Source organism: Lepisma saccharinum, chromosome 18, assembly GCF_977018435.1.
Source record: "Lepisma saccharinum chromosome 18, izLepSacc3.1, whole genome shotgun sequence".
Classification (NCBI taxonomy): Eukaryota; Metazoa; Arthropoda; class Insecta; order Zygentoma; family Lepismatidae; genus Lepisma; species Lepisma saccharinum.
The window spans coordinates 33992106-34014791 of record NC_139246.1 but is presented as its reverse complement, the minus strand read 5'-3'; the positions used below and the strand labels follow the sequence as shown (position 1 = coordinate 34014791).

The window sequence follows — 22686 nt, the reverse complement described above, 5'->3', positions numbered from 1 at the left end:
GTAAAAACAATGAAAGGAAAATATAGGAAGAGAATAATAAACATAGAAGATGAATGAGGAAAGATCCAAACAGAAACTGAAGATATATTGAAGACATGGAGTAAGTATTATGAAAACACATTTAGATATGAAAATGGGAAGATGAATGAAAAAGATGCAATAGAGAGTGCAAATGTAGAAGAGAATGGAAGAGATGAAATAAAAATGCAAGAAGTGGAGGATGCAATAAAGAGAGTGAAATTAGGAAAAGCAGCAGGAACAGACGGAGTATACCCAGAACTAATGAAGATGGGAGGAAAGAAAGTTGTACAATGGTTGTGGAAAATTTGTAATGAAGCATGGAAGAGAATTAAAATATCCAAAGATTTCGAAAGAAACATGATCATACCAATCCACAAAAAGGGTCGCACTGTAAAATGTAAAAACTATAGAGCAATCTGTCTATCTTCAGTAGCTCTAAAAATATACACAAGAATCTTAGAAAGAAGGCTAAGAGATGAAGTAAAAAAGGAGTTAGAAGAAGAACAAGCAGCTTTCAGAAGAGGAAGACAAACGCAAGATCACATTTTCACGCTACGACAAGCCATAGATAAATTTCTTAGCAGAGAAAAAGAACTGTTTGTAGCCTTTCTGGATTTAAAGGCAGCCTTTGATACAGTACCACGACAGCAACTATGGTCAGCGTTACAGAAAACAGGAGCCTCAGAAAAATTAGTAAGAGGAATACAAAGTGTCTACAAGACAGTTAAAAGAATAGTGAGAATAGGAGGGGATAAATCAAAAGAATTTAACATGAACAAAGGAGTTAAATAAGGAGATAGCCTCAGCCCCTTACTATTTATAATACTAATGGATCAAATACATAAACAAAGTAGAAGAAGAACACGAAAATGTAAGGTTGAAAATAGGAAACTGAAACCAGTTTATGTACACTTCACAACATCTTATTTGACCGCCCTGAAAAATTTCAAAGTCCGGAATTCGTAAATTTGGCAGCATAGCGCTTCAGAGCCAACTAAGAGTAGCCAACTTTGCAACACTTCTGCTTCCTGAATGAAAACGCTCGTGATTTTTTTTTCATTCTTTCACATTCCATAAAGTAAAGATACCCTAAAGCAGTAATAAAATATATGAGTAGACAAAAAAATGTTAAGTAGATATACGAATGTTGAAAATATTTCAAGATTCTTCGTTCTGAATTTGAAAATAGGAAACTGTATGTGCATTGTGAAACACTGAACAGGTTCTCATCCACCTGGAAAGAATTGCAGTCACACTTGAATGCAAGAAGGCAAATTTATGATGATTTTATGCGAAATGTTTAGTAAAGATACCTTGCACAACACCAAACGATTCTGCAAAGTGTGTATTTTCCTTGGTTCTTGGCGAAAAAAGGTTCGAAACTCCGGCACAATGTTGCTTCAACTGAGATTAACGTGTTTTACTGAGCTCTCTGTTAGCAATCTCCTGGAGTAGTTGGTTAGATGACAGTACTCTCGTTTTTGTTTTTTTACTGTTTTCGTCAAGATCGAAACATCGTAGGTTCAAATCCCACCCTTTCCTTATTATTTTTTTCCTTTTTATTTACCGAGTACGAAGTGTTCTAATAACGTAATATAATATTATATGATATTACTGTAAATATTTATGCGATGCATGCTCAGTGGCGGCGATTGGGTTTCAAAACTGATGGGGCAAGTTTGGGGGAGGGGGAGGGCAAGGACAGTTTTTTTCCCTTGGTAGATAATGTTTAGCATAGTGCTGGGTCATCTGCCCCTCCACACTCCATAATCGTCGCCACTGTGCATGCCTCAAGTAATGCTTCTACTAATGTTTTCAATCTCTCAGTGATGGGCAGGATTTTAGGAAATACTTTTCCTTTCATTCAGCTGTTATAAGTTAAAACATATTAAGAACTTACATGTCAACTTTCTGCATCCGGAAATGCTGGACATAAATCGCATAAATATCAACGGAAATATCCAAGAAACGTAGATAAGCATTCTCGTCCAAAGCCGTTTACTTCCCGAAAAAGATTTTGCAAAGAAGTAGGTTTGAACCCACGACCTTCCATTCCATAAGCAAACGATCCCCCTACACCACACGGTTCACGTTATTTTATGCACTCGGTTCGTATTCCACTTTAAACTCTAGGTCCAGTCCCGATTAGCCTTACTATGCAGAAAGTTGACTTAAAACATCAAATTAACCAATTCACCTCCTTTCAGAGTGGGCCTTCTATGATACTGTAGTCGGCCAGCATCCGAAAATACAGTTCTGCTCCGCGTATACCACAGTGTAATTGCATTTAATATTGTGACTAATTTTACTTTAAAACTACAGATTAAAGCTATAATAGTATCCAGAAAAAGAACCTCCAAGTAGATCTTCACACAAAGTATTTTAATGCATTGCCAAACATTTCAGTTAAGAATAATATTATGCTTTTCCATTGACCGTATTTTCGATTCATGGTGAATTTGCTAAAAGGACCATGTCAAGAAATCTAAATTCGTTTCCTCATGAAAATTGCCATGAGGAAATTATAGACATGACATTATGTGTGAATTGGTTTCTTCAAACTGGTAGCAAATTTTAACATAAGCTACCTGGAGAAGAGGTAGCGTGCTTGATTCTTACGAGTGAGGTCGTAGGTTCGATTCTCCACCTAGGCAGGATATTTTTCAGGAGTATATCGTTGGGTGTAAAGTTTATCCACCGTGCGTCTCTGTATTTCACGAGAGGAAAGGAAATAGTAAGAGAAAGTTGTTTCGATGATAGGAGGAAGTCACATGCCACGTGGAATGCGCAGAATCAAGTTACATGATTACATAGGGCTAAGTCTGTAATGGTGGTTTCGAATATTGCAAAGTTAGTGCGGAAAGTTTGTTACATCTCATACTCGTACTTTCTGTTCAAAGAAGACAAACATTTTAGATACAAAGCAGTGACGAATTAACGATCATTATGAGGTTTTGAATTTTTTTGTCACTCACTATATAAATACTTATTAGCAGTTTCTTATCGAATCGGCCTTCCTCGCAATAACAATTTATTTATGTTAATTAGCGATTTACTATTAGTTTTAGGCGCATGGTAAGATGGTGGTGAGGGGATTGACAACAGTCATTACGAAGGAACGGCCATAAAATTACAAATCTTAGCAATTTGAGCTCATTAAACACTCTCCTGCGTTACAGTTCTGCACTACATCACTACTTAACATAACTGTATATCTTTTTTTAGTATATCGAAATCAAATAATCAATATTTTAGGTGTCAGTGAAGAACAAACAATACATAACTTAAATAACATTACATTTTAAATCCTGAATACATGTATGTGATTTGTGAATTAATCATGATGTTTGTGTTAACACAACATATAAACAATAACTACTTGTAAAAAGAAAAGTTTTAACTTTAAATCCTGGAAATCTCCAACTTCTAAAGGGAAATGTGCGCAGAAGGGACGTCCCTCAAGTGTGCATCGGATTCATTTTTTAAATATTCTAATATCAACGGTATCTGTTCAGCAAACAAAAAAATTAAAAAAAGAAAGAGGAGAGTGTGGGATTTGAACCCGCGACCTTTCACTCTTGATGAAAAATTAGGAAAACAGCACCTAACCAACTGCCCTACGTTAACTTAATGACGTTATAACCTTAAAAACATGTTGACGTTTATGAAGACTCCCACCTTCATGTGTTTCAAGCACATTTTCTCGACACTTCGTGTAAAATATATGTTTTTGAGAACTGTTCGATGTTATGCAATGTATTGTAAATAAAATGTCGCATAAACTCCTCACAAATTTGCTTCTTTCTGCACAAACTTGATGGCAATTTCCTCCAGGTGGAGAAAAACCCTATTCAGTGTTTCAAACCCCCCAAATTTCAAGTCGAGCAAGCAGAATCGTAAATATCCTTCAAGGTTCTTTTTCCAATTTATTATTTCTGTTTGATTGCGTATTATAATAGCGGTTTATAGTTTCTAAGTTCATGGAAAGTGTTAAATTGAAAACCTATCACCGCAGCGTTTATCGTCTAGTGGAAGGACCTACTCAAAGTTGGCTACTCTCACCTGGAGCTGAAGTGCAATGTTGCTAAGTTTACGATTTCGGGACTTGATTATTTGATTTCGATATACTAAAAAAAGGTCTTTCAACACAACTTCAAGTGCAAATAACACAATCGATATTTTTGAAATGAGTTTATACAATCTTGAAAATACTATTCCTGGAACACTGAAGTGAATCTATTGTAGTAATATTATGTAAAAAATAGTCCTCCTCCGTAGTCGAGCGGGTTAAGGCGTTCACTCGTCTTGAGATCGTTCGCTGCGGGACGGCGTAGGTTCGAATCCGGCTCTGGTCGGAATTTATTCGGCCTACGTATAGGGCCGGTGGCAACCCACCATCGTGAGGAAATTGGGAAGCTCCGAAGACCTGCAACACTCCAATACTGGTCTAAGACCTCCACGCTATAACAGGTGACGGAGGAACAGTGTGGGAGGGAGACCAGCAGTCGGTAGGTAAGCCAAGGCCCTTCAAAGGGTTTAGTTTAGTTTAGTTTAAAGTAGGAACAGGAGTCATTTGAACCAGACCCCTTTTGACAAGAAACTTCAACTTTTTTTCTGACCCTTAAAAACAATGCTAAACCTGATATCATGTCCGTTTCCCTTCCGTTAGAGCCGGAAAGCACTTTCTATTTTACATTTTCTTTTGCATTTTTCAGCCTTTTTTTATCTTTAGTTTATTTGTCAGTATTTTGAACAGTTTTCGTTACATTTTTACTTATTTTTGAAGTTTATTTTTCTCCTCTCCTGTTGTTTCGTGTTTCGTGCATTTTAAATGCATTTACTAGTAAAACTTACATATTTAGATTTCTTGACATGGTCCTTTTAGCAAATTCACCATGAATCGAAAATACGGTCAATGGAAAAGCATAATATTATTCTTAACTGAAATTTTTGGCAATGGATTAAAATACTTTGTGTGAAGATCTACTTTGAGGTTCTTTTTCTGGATACTATTATCGCTTTAATCTGTAGTTTTAAAGTAAAATTAGTCACAATACTAATGCAATTACACTGTGGTATACGCGAAGCAGAACTGTATTTTCGGATGCTGGCCGACTACAATATCATAGAAGGCCCACTCTGAAAGGAGATGAATTGGTTAATTTGGTGTTTTAAGTCAACTTTCTGCATGGTAAGGCTAATCGGGACTGGAACTACAGTTTAAAGTGGGATACGAACCGAGTGCATAAAATAACGTGAACCGTGTGGTGTAGGGGGGTCGTTTGCTTATGGAATGGAAGGTCATGGGTTCAAACCTACTTCTTTGCAAAATCTTTTTCCGGAAGTAAACGGCTTTGGACGAGAATGCTTATCTACGTTTCTTGGATATTTCCGTTGATATTTATGCGATTTATGTCCAGCATTTCCGGATGCAGAAAGTTGACATGTAAGTTCTTAATATGTTTTAACTTATAACAGCTGAATGAAAGGAAAAGTATTTCATAAAATCCTGCCCATCACTGAAAGATTGAAAACATTAGTAGAAGCATTACTTGAGGCATGCACAGTGGCGACGATTATGGAGTGTGGAGGGGCAGATGACCCAGCACTATGCTAAACATTATCTACCAAGGGAAAAAAACTGTCCTTGCCCTCCCCCTCCCCCAAACTTGCCCCATCAGTTTTGAAACCCAATCGCCGCCATTGAGCATGCATTGCATAAATATCTACAGTAATATCATATAATATTATATTACGTTATTAGAACACTTCGTACTCGGTAAATAAAAAGGAAAAAAATAATATGAAAAGGGTGGGATTTGAACGTACGATGTTTTGATGTTGACGAAAACAGTAAAAGAACGAAATTGCTGTTATCTAACCAACTACTCTAGGAGATTGCTAACAGAAAGCTCAGTAAAACACGTTAATCTCAGTTGAAGCAACATTGTGCCGGAGTTTCGAACCATTTTTCGCCAAGAACCAAGGAAAAGACACACTTTGCAGAATCGTTTGGTGTTGTGCAAGGTATCTTTACTAAACATTTCGCATAAAATCATCATAAATTTGCTTTCTTGCATTCAAATGTGACCGCAATTGTTTCCAGGTGGTTGAAAACCTGTTCAGTGTTTCACAATCCACATACATTTTCCTATTTTCAAATTCAGAACGAAGAATCTTGAAATATTTTCAACATTCGTATTTCTACTTAACATTTTTTTGTCTACTCATATATTTGATTACTGCTTTCGGGTATCTTTACTTTATGGAATGTGAAAGAATGAAAAAACATCAAGAGCGTTTCCATTCAGGAAGAGGAAATGTTGCAAAGTTTTGCTACTCTTAGTTGGCTCTGAAGCGCTATGCTGCCAAATTTACGAATTCCGGACTTTGAAATTTTTCAGGGCGGTCAAATAAGATGTTGCGAAGTGTACTTGAAATGCACGGGTTAAATATTCACTCAACAACGATAAAATTATTAGGTTATGCTGATGATGTCACTGTGTTTGTGAAATTGCCGACAGATATGGAAATACTTGAAAATGTGATAGAAAAGTACAGCTCTGTAGCTGGCCTAAAGCTTAACTATAATAAACTCATTGAATGCACTTAGATGCTACAAATCACTCGTATCAAAACGATAAAATTCAAAAAGTAAATGCACTGAAAATACTTGGAAAAATTTTTACCCACTCTTTACAAGAAATAATTGCTCAAAATTATTCTACATGTATTGCTGGCCTGAAAAGTGTGCTGAAACAAAATAAACTTCGTGCCCTTAGCTTGGTTACCAGGGTAGCCTTTGTAAATATTTATGCGAGTTCAAAGCTCTGGTTTGTGGCACGAGTGCTTCCGATGAACAAATTTGATTTTGCACAGATAAGGAGTGCGATAAACTGGTTTGTCTGGGTACACCAAATGCTGTGGGTGAGTCACGAGAATGTATGTCTACCAGTACTGTGCGGGGGACTTGACCTGACTTACGTGGAGTTAAAGAGCCAAGCTCTCCACGTACAAGCAGATGTATCAATGTTAGTAAACTTCCCAGACAGTTTAACGGGTGTGATACTTAAGCAGATTTTGGACACCATACCACTGCAGTCTCCGATCGCTATAGCCACGGTGCCACCGCATTATAAATATTTGTAAGAATCAGTGCTAGAAATTTGTTATATACTACTTTCAGCGAAAACTCTTGAAATACCAAAAGTATCTCAATTATACAAGTCACGTTGTTTGGTAACACTGCCTAGCTGCAAGATAATGATTAAACAACCTAGCCATCCCTGGCACAAGATATAGAACAATGTTCAAGCACCACATTTATCGCCTTTGGTAAGATCTGCGTGGTACTGTGTGGTACAGGATATAGTGGTGACGGAAGAGAAATTACATAAATTAGAACTTTTAGAAGGCTTACTATGTTGTAGGTGTAAACAAAATGGTTCGATTTCACACTGGCTAAGCGAATGCATACGGACACGTGAAACATGGAAATATCTATGTGTGTTGTTAGGAAAAATTTGTCGCGCCCATCCCAATGCATTTACCGTGCATAACATAATGTTACCTACGTTTTCGTATCTTCCATGTACCAAATTGCGTAGTGTGCAATGGCTGGTTGGACATTATATATTGTTTGTCTGCATATATAAAGGTATAGATTTTCATGATCAATTTTTAATACATGTTAAACAGGAATATCATAAAGTGTCTCAAGATAAAATAAAAATATTATTCGCACATTTTTTTAAGGTGCTGATTGAATGTAAAAGTAGAAAGAACTATTGTTATCCAAAAACTGTAAAATTACTGTATGAAAGAAAAATTGTAAATAAAAAAAGTCGGTAACGTGTCTGACTACCATGCTAAAGGTCCCGGGTTCGATCCCCGGCCGGTTCAAATCCGGGAACTTTTCTAACGTTGGAAGCGGCCTCGGCGCTCACCCAGCGTCGAATAACATGGGTACCTGGTGGGAATCCTGGGGGGTAAAGGCGGTCAGGGGCGTGATGCCGATCACATCACCCCCACTCACGCCCGGATCAAGAAAGTGTGGAGCGTTACCCCCACACCCCCTATACGCCTTCATGGCGTGGTGCTAAGCACAGGGGAGCACCTTACCTTTTTTTTTTTTTTTTTGCAGAACTTAATTCTGTATGACTACTTACCGTAAATATGCCAACATGTTAAGTGCGATTTTTTATTCCCAATTTATGCTGAAATTGCATTAGCCGTTTCGGAGGGTTTGATACACAACTGTCAGAAAACCGTCAATACTTGCTGTCAGTGAACGAGAAACATGTGAAATCAGGAAGACAGATGAATATCTGTTCATGGAGAACTACATATTATGTTCAAATGATTCAAATGATATTGTAAAATCAGGTCAAAAACATTTTGTGTTGAATGCTATTTTACACTATTCTTACCTGATAGTCTGTACCATTGAAAACCGGTGATAAACATTTTTAATACTTAGTATGCTAAGCTACTACGTACATAAGTAAAAAGAAATCATATAAAAAGGACAGAAAATTACCTTTTCCGTTGTATAACACCGCTACCTACAGTTAAAACTTGTCTTTCCATCACTAAAGAAGTACCAATACGTTAGAGATTGGAGATAATTGAAATTCGTTGCTAGTTTTGTGGCAAAATGAAATAACGACTTTATGGCTGTGAAATCAGTAGATGTCACTTTCGTAACCTTGTCAAATGTGTTGACACAAAAAATTATATGAAGATATGCACTGTGAATAAAACCAGACGAACCCATTAAGGAAAAAAACATTAGCCATAAACAATTTGCCACTGTATGCTATAATGGAGAACCGTCCAATAAATGCACGAACAATTTCTTTGGCATTCAAGAGCATCTGGCATTGTAAATCAGAGATTTTGCATGGTGCTTTAGTCAACACACAAGTTCTCTTTAAAGATATGAAACGGAGGATAATGGAAGGAATAGTCGAAGATTACGATTGGAACAAAATTTGAATGTTTGTTCATGATATAATGGAACTCTGTAATTTAGATGTTATAGTCCAACCATGTGCAAAATGTTCATAAAACCTAGTTTAACACTTAAGTCTGAAACTTGCCCGTGGCCGAAGGATTTTCTAAATGAGACATATATTGTTTTCCTTCAAGTGTAAACTTTTAAGAAATTTGCAAACTTTTCTCTGGAAAAATTAACCAGAATATGTCCCAAGTAACCAAAATTGGTTTGCCAACGTTGGGCCAACCGTACGGGAAATGGTTGGTCAAACGTAAGAAGATACCGTTGGGCAACGGTAATTTTGGCCGTGGTTCCAACGTTGGGTCAACGTGTGGTTTTTACGTTGGGTCAACGTACTGAAACTAAAGTATAGATAGGTTTGTGTTCTAATATATAACAGGTCATTCCCTTGGTAGAGGCCCCAAACTTTTGTCTATAAAACTGCCATTTACTAAAAGCTTGAATTGAAAATTTGTATACACATACCTTGAAGAACGTAAAACAGGATCTGCTCATATCCGATGCTGAAAATGGTCCCCTTCCACATTGCTTCTACGTTGACATGCAAGCAATCTTGTACACGTCTCTCCAAATTCTGGAATAATTTTCTTCAAGTGGCGTCGGTAATGGCTTCAATCTCTTGACGTATAGCTTCTTTCAGGGCTGTGATTGTGCGGGGTTTATTTCTGTATACTTTTCCCTTCAATAAGCCCCAAAGAAAGAAGTCGGTAGGGTGAGATCTGGAGATCTTGGTGGGCAAAGGTTTTTTGAGATAATTCGGTCTCCAAAAAAAAAAAAAAAAAAAAAAAAAAAAAAAAGACTTTTAATTTCTCTCATGCTGACATTTGAAGTCTGACATATCCATCAGTTAGTTCATCATCTGTTAACTAATTGAGAATCTCAGTGAATATTCCCAAGTAGACTTCCGTGTTAACAGTTTGTTCAAAGGTAGAGTATATAATTCGCCTACGAGACACTCCACACCACACTCCAATTTTCTGACAATGCAAAGGCTGTTCATGTATTGCACGAGGATTTTTTTCTGCCCATATACGCGTGTTTTGAGAGTTTATATAGCCACTAAGATGAAACCATGCTTCATCCGTAAACCAAGTGAGGTCTAAAATCCCAAGATTCTGAGTTAGAAAATTTTGAAACCATAAACAAAACCGCACACGTTTTTCATGGTCTATCGGTTGTAATTCTTGAACACATGACACGCAGTAAGCGTGTAGTTTTGATTATTTTTGCAGCTTTTTGACACGTGGAATATGGGAGATTAGTTTCTTGGGAAAGTATTTGCAATGATCTTGATAGATATGCCAGTAATCGCTCCTTTATATCCTGTTTTGTCTCTTCAGACATTTTCCGGCTTCTTGAATGCTGTGTGACAAGACTTCCTGTTGTCTTTAACTTTCCTACCAATTTCTGGATACAACACTTTGAAGGTACACGTCTCACACGAAATTCTGTCTGAAATGCCCTTTGACATGCTTTAAATGAACCACTTTTCCAGTATTTACGAACGAGGAACACACGCTCTTCGATTGTATACATTCAAGCCAACAATACCGAGATGGAACAAAACAAATGAAGGTCACTGGAGGAGTCCAAACTTATTACGAGGGGTTAGGTCCTGTTTTACATTGTTCAAGGTACAAAAGTTCATGACAAACTTTAAGTAAATGGCAGTTTTATAGACAAAAGCTTGGGCCCTCTAGCAAGGGAATCATGCGATATAATTTATTTGTGTTAAAATAAAAGGTACACAGCACTATCTCATTCATATGGTGTCATTGTTTTCAAGGTACCTACCATTAAGCCTTTCATGGAATTTAGTCTGCGCATAATATTGTTTATATTACATACATGGATCTTGAACCACGTTCACAAGAATGTCTGTAAGAATGTTCTTTTTCTGCTACAGCTAAAGAGACAAACAATAAGCAATTCCCAGCGCAGATATATGTTTCATCCATGGCGGCTGACAAATGACCCGTGAGTGACTAAAAGTTAAAAATAGCTCCTATTTTCATTAACAAAATATTACATGTGCTGTGACTGAAATATTGGAAAAGATACACTGTTATATGTCACTTATTTTACACTCTAGAATTTACAGCTGCTCTTGAAAGCTGTCTTAACAAGAGAAAGTTGTTTTGAAAACTGATTTTTGACTCACGTCTCCTTGGTTGGGCAAGGTAAGACCAACTTGAATTTGCCAACCAGCCTAAAATCAGACTTTCCCATGTAAAAATCTGCAGTTGGACCAACGGTTGTGGTTGCTTGGGGTAGTACAAAAAAAAGTCAGCATAATGATGCAAAGCCAAAGTATTCCATACTTACATGATAAAAACGAAGCAATAATGAATTGCACTATTGAAACATAATGTAGACATTTTTAAAAGGGACTGTCTGCTCGTAACAATAGCACTAATATTATCAGATTCTATACTTCATGAAACAATGCAAGCGTCTACAAAAAAAAAATAACATGCTTACTTTTATGCTTAGAACGTCGTTCCTCTACAAAATCATGGACTAAAACAACAACAACCTTGTGCATCATTCAATTGCTTTTCGGCAGCCATATTGCTGGAAAACAGAATCGCACTTTAAACAAAGTACCCGACCAGTTTTATGATCAATTGACACAGTCAGTCAGCATTTTCATTGCATGTATCCAGTGATTTTTTTAAAAATATTTTGAGTATCAATGCTTCGTGTTCAGTCATAAAAATTGAAGTTTTGTGAAACACGTGTTTTTTGAATGCTCTTCCGCTGTAACTTACATGTAAACACCACATTAAAATTAGTATCCCGTGCATAGATGTATCTAAGTAGATTTTTTCTGGAAAGGTCACAAAATATGCAGTAAGTGTAGGATAAGATATAGCACTAGAAATAAAGTATGTAGATTATCCGACTTATTAAAAACAGCCTCTGTCTGTGTGTGTATATGTGTGTGTGTATGTATGTATATGTATATATATATATATATATATATATATATATATATATATATATATATATATATACAGGGAGGGTGATTCTAAAGGTACAGGTATAGTACAAACGAAAACCACAGATACCTCCCATGAAATAGAGACGAAAGTTCCCCTTCCACTTTGCCGAGAGATGCCTCCGTGAGGAGCTAGACAACGCCGAAAAGGTGTGAAAATTAACTTCACACCTCTGTACAGCCAGTACCAGTGAAGATAGAAAGGCGGAACAAACGAAGTCAAAAGGAACACCAAAGTCGCCCATCCGAAAAACACTAGGCGGCAGCTGCGCAACGCATGCGCATGGGGTTCCACAAAGGAAATAGGAGTGTCCCGCAAGACAAGTGAAGGGAAAGGGTAGCGATCGACAACAGTAGGGACAAAAGAAGCAATGAAGCATGAAGTAACAATTGCACAGCGGGAAACAAACACATGCAGCGCGTGGGGAGTCCCCAAACACAGTGGGGAGACACCGCAGCAAGAACAAAGCACGGTTCAACAAAAGAGAAAGAGGACCGGACGGGGAATGGTACCTGTCAAGGAGACAACAAAGGCGGGACAAGGGATTCCCCGTAGCAGCACCGAGGGGATGTCACACAGAGGTCGTGCGCCAGCAGGACAAACACAGCAACTATGGGCACAGGAGGTTTATTGCCACGCAAAGGTGCACTTACAGATAGGAATAGTACGTAGTACGTAGTCGTACCCCGGACTGACGTTGTTACAAAAGTTTCTCAAATTGACGACCACCACATTCAATGTAGGCATTGCAGCGTCGCAGGAAATTCTGGCGAACCCTATAAATCCCTGGCATGGTACACACCTCGGCCGATGCTGCAACTATCCGCGCTACCAATGTTTCCTTATCAGGCACCGGGGTCTCGTAGACGAGTGTTTTCACATGGCCCCACAAGAAGAAATCCATTGGTGTGAGGTCAGGCGAACGGGCGGGCCAGGGGACGGGGCCCTCTCTGCCGATCCAGCGCTGTGGGTAGGTACGGTGCAAAAGGGTTCGCACTGTGCCATCAAAATGTGCAGGCGCTCCATCCAATTGAAACCACATACGATGTCGCACGTTGAGGGGTACATCTTCTAGCAGCTCTGGAAGGACTGATGCAAGAAAGGTGCGATAGAGGCGGCCATTTAAACGTGGTGGCAGGAGGTATGGACCGATAATCTGTTCATCGATGATACCTGCCCAGATATTCACTGCAAACTGGGTCTGATGGTGCAGCTCGACTGCTGCATGTGGATTTTCATAATCCCACACATGGCTGTTTCGGCAATTGAAGATGCCCTCACGGGTGAATGTTGCCTCGTCCGTGAAAAGCACAAATAACGGGGATCGTCGGTACAAAACTGCAACAGTCGTTGACAGAATTCCACACGTCGTGGGTAATCCCCAGCCTGCAACGCGTGGACTCGCTGTGGATGATAGGGATACAGCAGATCATCATGAAGGACACGCCACACTGTCGACTGTGATACTCCCACTGCACGTGCAATGCTACGGGTGCTAGTGGACGGTGTGTCGTCCACGCGAGCAAGTACGTCCTCCTCGACCGCCGCGGTACGCACATGTCTTGGGTGACCGACATGATGGCCTGCACGTAACACACCCGATTCACCAAGGGTACGGTGCACGTTCGAAAACAACCTGCTGTCGGGTTGTCCCCTCTCCGGATACCGTCCGCGATAAAGGCGTGCAGCTGCTCGGCCATTGCCATCTGCAAGGCCGTAGACAAAATGCATGTCCCTCAGTTCTACAAATGTGTAGCGTTCCATGGTACGGTGAGGATAGTGCCAATTATGGAATACTGTACTGCAGTGCACAGGTGGCACACTCACACACACTGGTCACAACGGCTTCGAAACAACGTACTCAATTGTCGTACGTCAAGCACACCACCACCGCACCGACTCTTTCACTGACACGCTCCCTGACGCTGCACTTCCAATCAGCCCACACGTCCGCACGGCGCTGTGGTACAATCAGCTGACGTTCCTGAGCCACCCGTGCCTGTGCTCCTCACTACCTGACCACTGCCGTCAGGTGGGGCCATGTACTCTGGGGCCTTGTCATCGTGGAACACTTGTAGCGTCCTTCATTCTTGCCCCACTCACCCACAACACGTACTTCGTCCGTCTTGCTCGAGCCGACGGGGAGCACTACGTACGATCGTGTGGTGTTTGTGTACACCAATGTGGGGTAACCCAGCAGTTGAACAGACGTGCATACCCCCACGTAGCTTCATTACACGATTGTCCCACGCAGTTTATCTGTCCAGCCTTGCTCGGCCCGGTCTCACACCCACGCGGCAGTGTGCGGCTGCGGTGGTGTGAGGCCACGCTTGGTTTCGGAGCGGAAGGCTGCGGCCGAGGAGGGACTCGAGTTGTTCGGCTGGGGTTGCGCTCGGAAGCAAGCAGCCGCGTCTGGTCTGGGAACGGTGGACCTGGTGATCGGGATGGAAACATTCCGACCTCGTTCATTAGTGTCGTCCACCGTACGGAGTGGTGGGGTCCGTACGACACTCCAGGAGCCTTTCGTCCGCTCCCACCCAGCAATGTGCCTCCGGCTTCATTTCTAAGAGGCTGATTGGGCCCCATCACGACGTTTGTTACAACGTCAGTACGGGGTACGTGGTCCTATCTGTACGTGCACCTTTCATTATCAATAACCTCCTGTGCCCGTAGTTGCTGTGTTTGTCCTGCTGGCGCACGACCTCTGTGTGACATCCCCTCGGTGCTGCTACGGGGAATCCCTCGTCCCGCATTTGTTGTCTCCTTGGCAGGTACCATTCCCCGTCCGGTCCTCTTTTTCTTTTGTTGAACCGTGCTTTGTTCTTGCTGCGGTGTCTCCCCACTGTGTTTTGGGGACTCCCCTTGCGCTGCACCGCCAGCGTCGCCACATCTGCCCCGAAACATGTACTCGTCTGTTGCCTGTCGAGTGTCACGGACCATTTTGCTTGCATTCTCGGTGTGTTTTTACATCCTACGTCGTCCTCCCGTGGTTCTGCAACCCCGCACTACTTTTCTCGACTGCACTGCTTCAGTCATGGTGTTTGTTTCCCGCTGTGCAATTGTTACTTCATGCTTCATAGCTTCTTTTCTCCCTACCGTTGTCGATCGCTACCCTTTCCCTTCACTTGTCTTGCGGGACAATCCTATTTCCTTTGTGGAACCCCATGCGCATGCGTTGCGCAGCTGCCGCCTAGTGTTTTTCGGATGGGCGACTTTGGTGTTCCTTTTGACTTCGTTTGTTCCGCCTTTCTATCTTCACTGGTACTGGCTGTACAGAGGTGTGAAGTTCATTTTCACACGTTTTCGGCGTTGTCTAACTCCTCACGGAGGCACATCTCTGCAAAGTGGAAGGGGAACTTTCGTCTCTATTTCATGGGAGGTATCTGTGGTTTTCGTTTGTACTATACCTTTAGAATAACCCTGTATACAGAGTTGCGCACCTGAAAGTACCACCGGAATTATTTCGTGAACAACAATAAATATTGAAAACCTGCTTTCGCAGATATACAGGTATGAGAGGGGCTCATGAAATTAGTGGACACAATACGTTCAACTACGTCAGGAAGTACGATTTTCAATACAAACTTTTTTTTTTTTAAAATGGAAACCCCATTTTATTTTCAGCTTATTTGAAAGTACGGAAAAATGTATTAACAATAGCGTCTGTTACATTGAAAAACGTCAAATAGTTCTCAAGTAATTGTAACCGGAAGTTGACGCTTGAAACGAAAATTCTCCCAAGTTGAGTCGTGTCTCGTAACATACATATCCCCCTTTTTACGCCATTCGTGTATTGTAACAAACATGTTACTCTTCTGTATACTATGCTTTGTGCTTAGGAAAGTTGTTACGACCCAACAACTGCGGGTTACAATAAAATAGTGTAGTTTGTACATAAGTAAGCTTTGACAAGTTATCTTAAAGATTCTGATACATCTTTCTGAGTTAACAAGTATTTGATAATTAAAAAGTATAAATTTTAAACATTCCGCCATCAGTTACATACATAAATGTTAGTATATTAACATCTTTCTAATTTTTAATTGGCGTTCATTCTTTTACGTCATAATTTTTAGTACATCGGAACAATAATCTCTTATGGTTTGGTCATGACAGATGTTTAAGTTTTCAACTTTTAAACTTTGCACCTTATACATTTTTCATTCTTTCAAAATGATTTATCAAATTTATCAAATAAAGCAATTGCGTAACAAAGTACACTAATTAACAAGACTTTTGTGATAGTGTACGTACGTCAGAACAGAAACTCTGAAAAGGCCGACATGATACTTATCTATGGTGAGTGTAGGAAAAATGCAGCACAAGCGTGCAGGCTGTATGCACGACGGTATTTACTCTCGGCTCTGCCGACAGGCATAGTGGGGTTCCGCCTTCACGCTCAACTTCAGATTACAATTATTTAAGAACTGTTTGACGTATTTCAATGTAACAGACGCCATTCTTAATGAATTTTCCCGTACTTTCAAACGAACTGAAAATAAAATGGGGTTTCCATAAAAAAAAACTAAGTTTGTATCGAAAATCGTACTTCCTTACGTAGTTGAACGTATTGGTCCACTAATTTCATGAGCCCCTCTCATACTTATATATCTGCGAAAGCAGTTTTTCAATATTTATTGTTGTTCACGAAATATTTCCGGTCTTACTTTTAGGTACCCCACCCGGCTGTATAATATTCACATCAAGATGTTTGAAAAGGCTCGTTTTAGGTCCAATTTATAGTAAGATAAAGTAATCTGGACTGAACCTTGAAAGTGAAATCCGAATCGCTGTACAATGTACAGTCACCGACAAAAAATGTAACACGTAGATCCTGAAATATTCCCATCCCTGCAACACGTTATGTGTGTTGCCTAACTCCACGGCTATAAGTGGATTTAAATAGCATATTTTCAATGGCAACTTCTACCACCGTCGTATAGTTAGGCAAAACACATTACGCCTTGCAAGGAAGTGAGTATTGCAGGATCTAGGTGTTCCAGTGACCGTACCTCCACCAGGAAATGAACCCAGTACCGCAGATAAGGGTATATAAACAGATCTTCATCTAAGGCAGGAAACCCGGTGCACGGACCTCCCACTGGAAATTGCCATTCTCAAGAAGTTTTGTAATAATCCGCTAAGAGGCGCTGAGAGCACCACTCGCACTTTTGCTTCCACTTCTTCTGCCAAACAGATCGAGATGGCGCTGCTGAATTTGATAGCTATCTAGGTCAAAACCTGACGTCACCAAATTCCCACCTCCCGAAGGAATGTGGGTTCCCGAGAAAACGGCCCCCTGCGATTCTGCGAAGCCTCGGTGGTTTATCTGTGCCAGTACTATTTGATTACAAGGTGATATCATTTGTATTTTTGTGTAAAATGAAAGTAGTCATATGTTATTTGTATTAACAATTATCACGGAAAGAGGAAAGTTTAAGGATTCACATCTCCAGGCTAAACTGTCACAATATGGAAAATATTCGGACAAGAACGCTCTCGGTTCGTGCCCATAACTTAATGTTATTATCTTGTAACGAGCAAACCCCAGATTCTATTGTCTTGGTAACTTATTTAAATGAAGTTTGAATTAATGCATGTGTGATAAACTTTGTTTTATTCTCGAATATTTTTGTTCGTTGCCTAAAATATTATGATTACTTTTTTTATACCAAGTAATACCTTTGGGGAGGGGTACATGCCTCCGTGTCTCTTCCGCTAACTAACTAACTAACTAACTAACTCTCTAGCCTTCTTAAACCCGAAGGTTCATGGCTGCAGCAACACAGGCCTTCCATGTTTCCCTATTTTGAGCAAGTTCTATATACTCTTTTCCATCCCTACCGATTTCCCTTAGGTCCATCTCAACGTTGTCCCTCCATCTTCGTCTTGGCCTTCCTACAGGTCTCTTACCATCAGGTTTCCCAACAAGAATCCTGTAAACTCCTCGTTCCTCTCCCATTCGTGCCACATGGCCTGCCCACCTAAGTCTTCTTGATTTAATTATTCTAATAATATCTGGACATGAATACAAATTATGTAGTTCTAAATTATGTAACCTTCTCCACTCACCTGTCTCCTCATCCCTTTTAGGTCCAAATATTTTCCTAAGGATCTTATTTTCAAATACTCTCAATTTACGTTCCTCTTTCAATGTAAGGGGCCAAGTTTCACATGCATATAATACTACAGGCAAAATTACTGTTTTGTATATTTTAACACATTACACACATTGGTGTCTCTTCCGCTAAATACGAAAATTATCCTGTGCACTATATTCCTCTTTTTGCATGTTTATATCATCTCCTTACTACTTTCTCTCCCTTTTCTTCTAATAATAAGGTACATTTTGTAGGTAAAGTTGATGAAATGGACGACAAAATTGCGTACATTTAGTTCTTTAAGGTTCTTTCCACTATCTATGCTTGGTTTGCTTTATTTCACTTCGCTTTGAGCCACTTGGCTAATTTTCAAAGATGGGGATGAGTGATGACATGATGAAATTGATGAATGGACACTCACAAATATTCATACCCAGGCCGGTATCCGAATTCTGGATCCTTGGCGTCGTGGCGCGATGTGCTAACCACTACGCCACGGGGGCACGGCTCTTCCACTATCTAGTGCTTCTTGATACCACTTTGAACCGATACCGATAATCTTACTGATTTCCACTGTTACCGATATCGAAGGTTGAAACATCTAAAAATTAAAATATTTTCAAAATATTGATTATCGTGTAGTATTCCTCTCCAATTATAAGTCCAGGGGTCCCAGGTTCGAATCCCGGCCTGAGCGTTTTTTGTGAGTGTCCCTCATCAGTTTCATCTTATCATCACTCAGCTTCATCTTTGCGATTAGCCAAAAGTGGCAGAAAAGCGAAGTAAATTAATTTAAGAATTCAGCAAAAAATCTTGGCTTGATTGTTAACGATACGTTGGACTGGACGGACCACATCAATGCACAATGTAAAAAAGCATATTTTATTCTGAGAAACCTCTACCGTTTCCAAGATCAACTACCTACAGAATGTAAACGTAGACTAGTTCAATCTTAAATTTTTCCACTATTTGATTATTGTGACACTGTGTATGGGTGCAAACGTGCAAAAAAAAACTCAGCAGAAAAATTCAAATCGCACAAAATGCATGCATCAGATATACTTTTGGCCTGGATAAACGCGATCACATCCTTCCCATCTAAAACAGACATAATATTTTAACAATGGCCAACAGGAGGCTACTGCACTATCTATCTTTCATTCATGTTCTGCAAACTGAACGTAAACCCGCGTACTTACTTGAAAAATTATGTAATCGCAACACAATTCACAGACACGTGACACGTCGTCACAACGAACTTGACATTCCTCACCATTCGACTACGCTATATACCTCATCCTTTTCTATATCCGCCCCGAAAGCATGGAATGCAATACCAACAAATGTTAAATCCATAAAACTCAATAAGAGAAACAGCAGCAGAACAGTAGCACATACTAAAAATGAACTGGCACTCAACAAACGACAAAACACTCATATTCTATAACTGTAACTATTGGAATTTTATTAATATCTTCAAATTATTATTATTATTATTATTATTATTATTATTATTATTATTATTATATCAAAATTTCTGTTAACAAAACGGGAAATCTGTTGTTAACATGAGATATTGATAACAAATTCATAAGCATTTTTCGAAATGTTACCAACATTTGTTGATAGCATGTGTTACCAACTCCGATGTAAACGCGGCTTTACGATGTCTACCAGGTGTTCTTGTAACTAACAGTTAAATGGTATTCCGACTGAGAACATGCAGATTACGGTGAATGTTTAAAGTGCCGACGGAAGGCACGCTGCGTTGCCACCATACATTCATTATCAAAAAATGTCTCGACTACAAAAGCACTTTGCTGTGCCGACCACTGCTCCATGCTGACTGACATGCTTTATGATAATGAAGAGCTGAATGTTGTTACCCCGAGCAACTTATGTTCAGTGTCGATTTAAAAACCGTCCGCCTCACAGGTGTGCTATTCAAAAAATGAACTGTCCTTGTCAAGAAACTGCCATTTTCCTAAAATGCTTGGAGATTAGTGTAACATGGATTAAATTGACTTCGTTGCATGAAAGAGTTTTGTTTTCATTTCTAATTAAAAACCTTCAGGTTTAGTTGTCGATCCCTGTATATCTATCTGATTGATCAATTTGAAAATAATTTTATATCGTGGATAGGACAGGCATGCAGGCAGGACTTCCAACCGGCCAGTGCCTTACTTAATCAGGAAATTCTGAGAAAATACTCTCTTACTCACCTTACTTCAAAATCTTCATCTTCAAGTCCTTCGACCATGACTTCCTCCTTGTCAGTGTCCGGGAATTCCGTAAAGAAGCAAGGCATTGACAGATTGGAACGTCTCCCAACATTCCAGTTCATCTTCTCTATCCACTCTATCTACCAATCTGTTCTCAGTACCACCATTCCCTATGAAAATATTCTGATGACATTACTGCTTAGCATAGGTGTCGTTTATCTACGTACCCTGATTCACAATTGTCACTTCTTGCCGACAACAAACTAAAAACCATTGTACATTGCAGAAACCGTGCCAGCAGACACGCTGTTCTGGTGACATTGCACGGCTTAACAGCTTCCAAGCAGTTTTGTGCCTCTACACAGAAACAACGATTGTCTACATTCTACGTGTATGTAAACTATATAATACGCGTAGACAATGTAGACTGTTAAAAATGCATAAGTCTGACAACGGTCGTTGGATAAATGAAGTAGAATTATCCTGAGTTTCAATTGTTGAAGTGCGAGAAGTACCTAAGTGTCGTTCAGAATATATGAAATAGTCCCGTGATTGAATTCCTACGGTCTATGCAACTATACTTATCGCATATATCGTATGACCACCTTCGTATTTAAAATACTAAGGTTGAATGCAAGATGGCGGATTTAAAGATGGCCGCCATTATTGTCACATACCTTATCCCTGTATCGTTTTTGGGTATGTTTCATTCCTGTTTCACCGTCCGTAAATGTTTTAGGTGTTTTAAACGGGTGTTTGCATACTTAAGATCACCCTGTATTTGGTGTTACAAATGGTTGTTGTAATCAATAAGGTAGGGGTCCGGAATTTCGCCCCCGCGCACAATTTCGTCCGCCTCGGTGTTTCGACTATGTAGCTATAGTGGAACCACAAGGAAATAAACCTGCGCAGACCCCATCGCGCTGGCGGGTGGGGGAAAAAGACAGGGGGAAGGAGCCTTCAGCCCGGCTCACGTTAGTGTTGCCAGACCTATTGATTTCTCGGGAGAATTCCTTAATAAACTATTGCTATGGAACCTCCAACGGCCTGCTCAAAAACACATATCCTGCTCATCTTTCTTGAACATGGAGGGGAGAGATAGAGTGGAACTCCACTTAGCCATGAAAAGTGCTGTTTGAACTGTGAAATTATGCCAAACGATACTCAATTGTGCTAGGACATTATTATTATTTTATTACTATTACTACATCACCATGGGCGTCCGGAAGGGGGGCAGTGCCCCCCCTGGAAAATGAAAGTCAAACAAAAATTATATATTTTTCACATATAATTTCATTTCAGCTGCAATAATGTGTGTTAATTATTGCATGAATATGATACATTGAAATTTAAGCAATGTTTTTTGAGGGAACAACACTATTATTGGAGAGAATGTGCCTTGTTTGCCCCCCTGGAAAAAAATACCTTCCTTGCCCCTGCCTGGAAAAAATACTGCGGACGTCCATGTACATTACTATTTTAGATGGTTGTATTTTATTCCACCCGAAAATCTATTTCTATTTTAGTTATTTTACATCGCTTTTGTGCCTCTACGGGTAAGTGCGGCATGGATGAATGAAAAACAGATGAAATGAATGAAGTGACACAAACTCAGTGAAATGTCCTTGGCTTACGAGGTAGAAACACTGACTTCGTAGCGTGGGCAAATTATTTTATACATGTATGTGTGTGTGTGTGTGTGTGTGTGTCTATTATATATTAAATGCAGCAACATAGAGGCAGCATAACTGACGAATAAAGCATGTGAGTGTTAATAACAAGAAAATTGCTAGAGAACGAAGCGGCATAGTTCAATCACAAAGGAAATAATGCACTCCCTCCCCCGTAGTTGCTTGGAACTTTCATCGGCTTGAAAATACTTAATTTTCTATCCTTAATATACTATTCTATACTTAAATATTTAATTTTCTACAAAATTATATAGCGGCATGGACGTGCAGAGGGAAGTGCAAGAATGGTCGCCACCCCCTCCCCTTCTGGAAAATGAATGTTGACATAAAAGTATCTATTATTTCAGACGTATAAGTTGATTTCAGTCACAGTAATTTACATCCATTATTATAATAGGGATGTAGGAACGTGATAATGTCAAACTCAAGTGGTGTTTTCTGAGAGGGCAACATTATTACGGTTTAATATGCCTCGTTTACCCGCCTGATAAAAATACATCGTTTCCCCCTCGCTGAAAAAAATCTGTGTGGACGTTCCCTTCCCCCCAGTGCGCACGCCTATGCCGCCCCCGAGAACGTTGTTCATCCGCTACTATTAGATCATCGGATTTTGTACCAGATCTTCTGGTT

At 39.8% G+C, this 22686-nt stretch overlaps 1 protein-coding gene across 5 annotated transcripts in view; it reads right to left on the bottom strand.

Annotated features, from left to right (window-relative positions):
- LOC146002504 (uncharacterized) overlaps positions 1–20520 on the bottom strand; it is a 54857-nt gene extending 34337 nt beyond the window's left edge. The window contains exon 1 of one of the 5 annotated variants that reach the window (XM_083140397.1): positions 20366–20520. The gene's annotated coding sequence lies outside the window, so the exon portion shown is untranslated. Of the gene's footprint in view, positions 1–8560; positions 8716–9505; positions 9527–11365; positions 11462–11521; positions 11542–20365 lie in introns of those variants that run through there. The other 4 variants (XM_083140400.1, XM_083140398.1, XM_083140399.1 and 1 more) reach the window with 4 other exon arrangements.
- Between the last annotated feature and the right edge of the window lie 2166 nt (positions 20521–22686).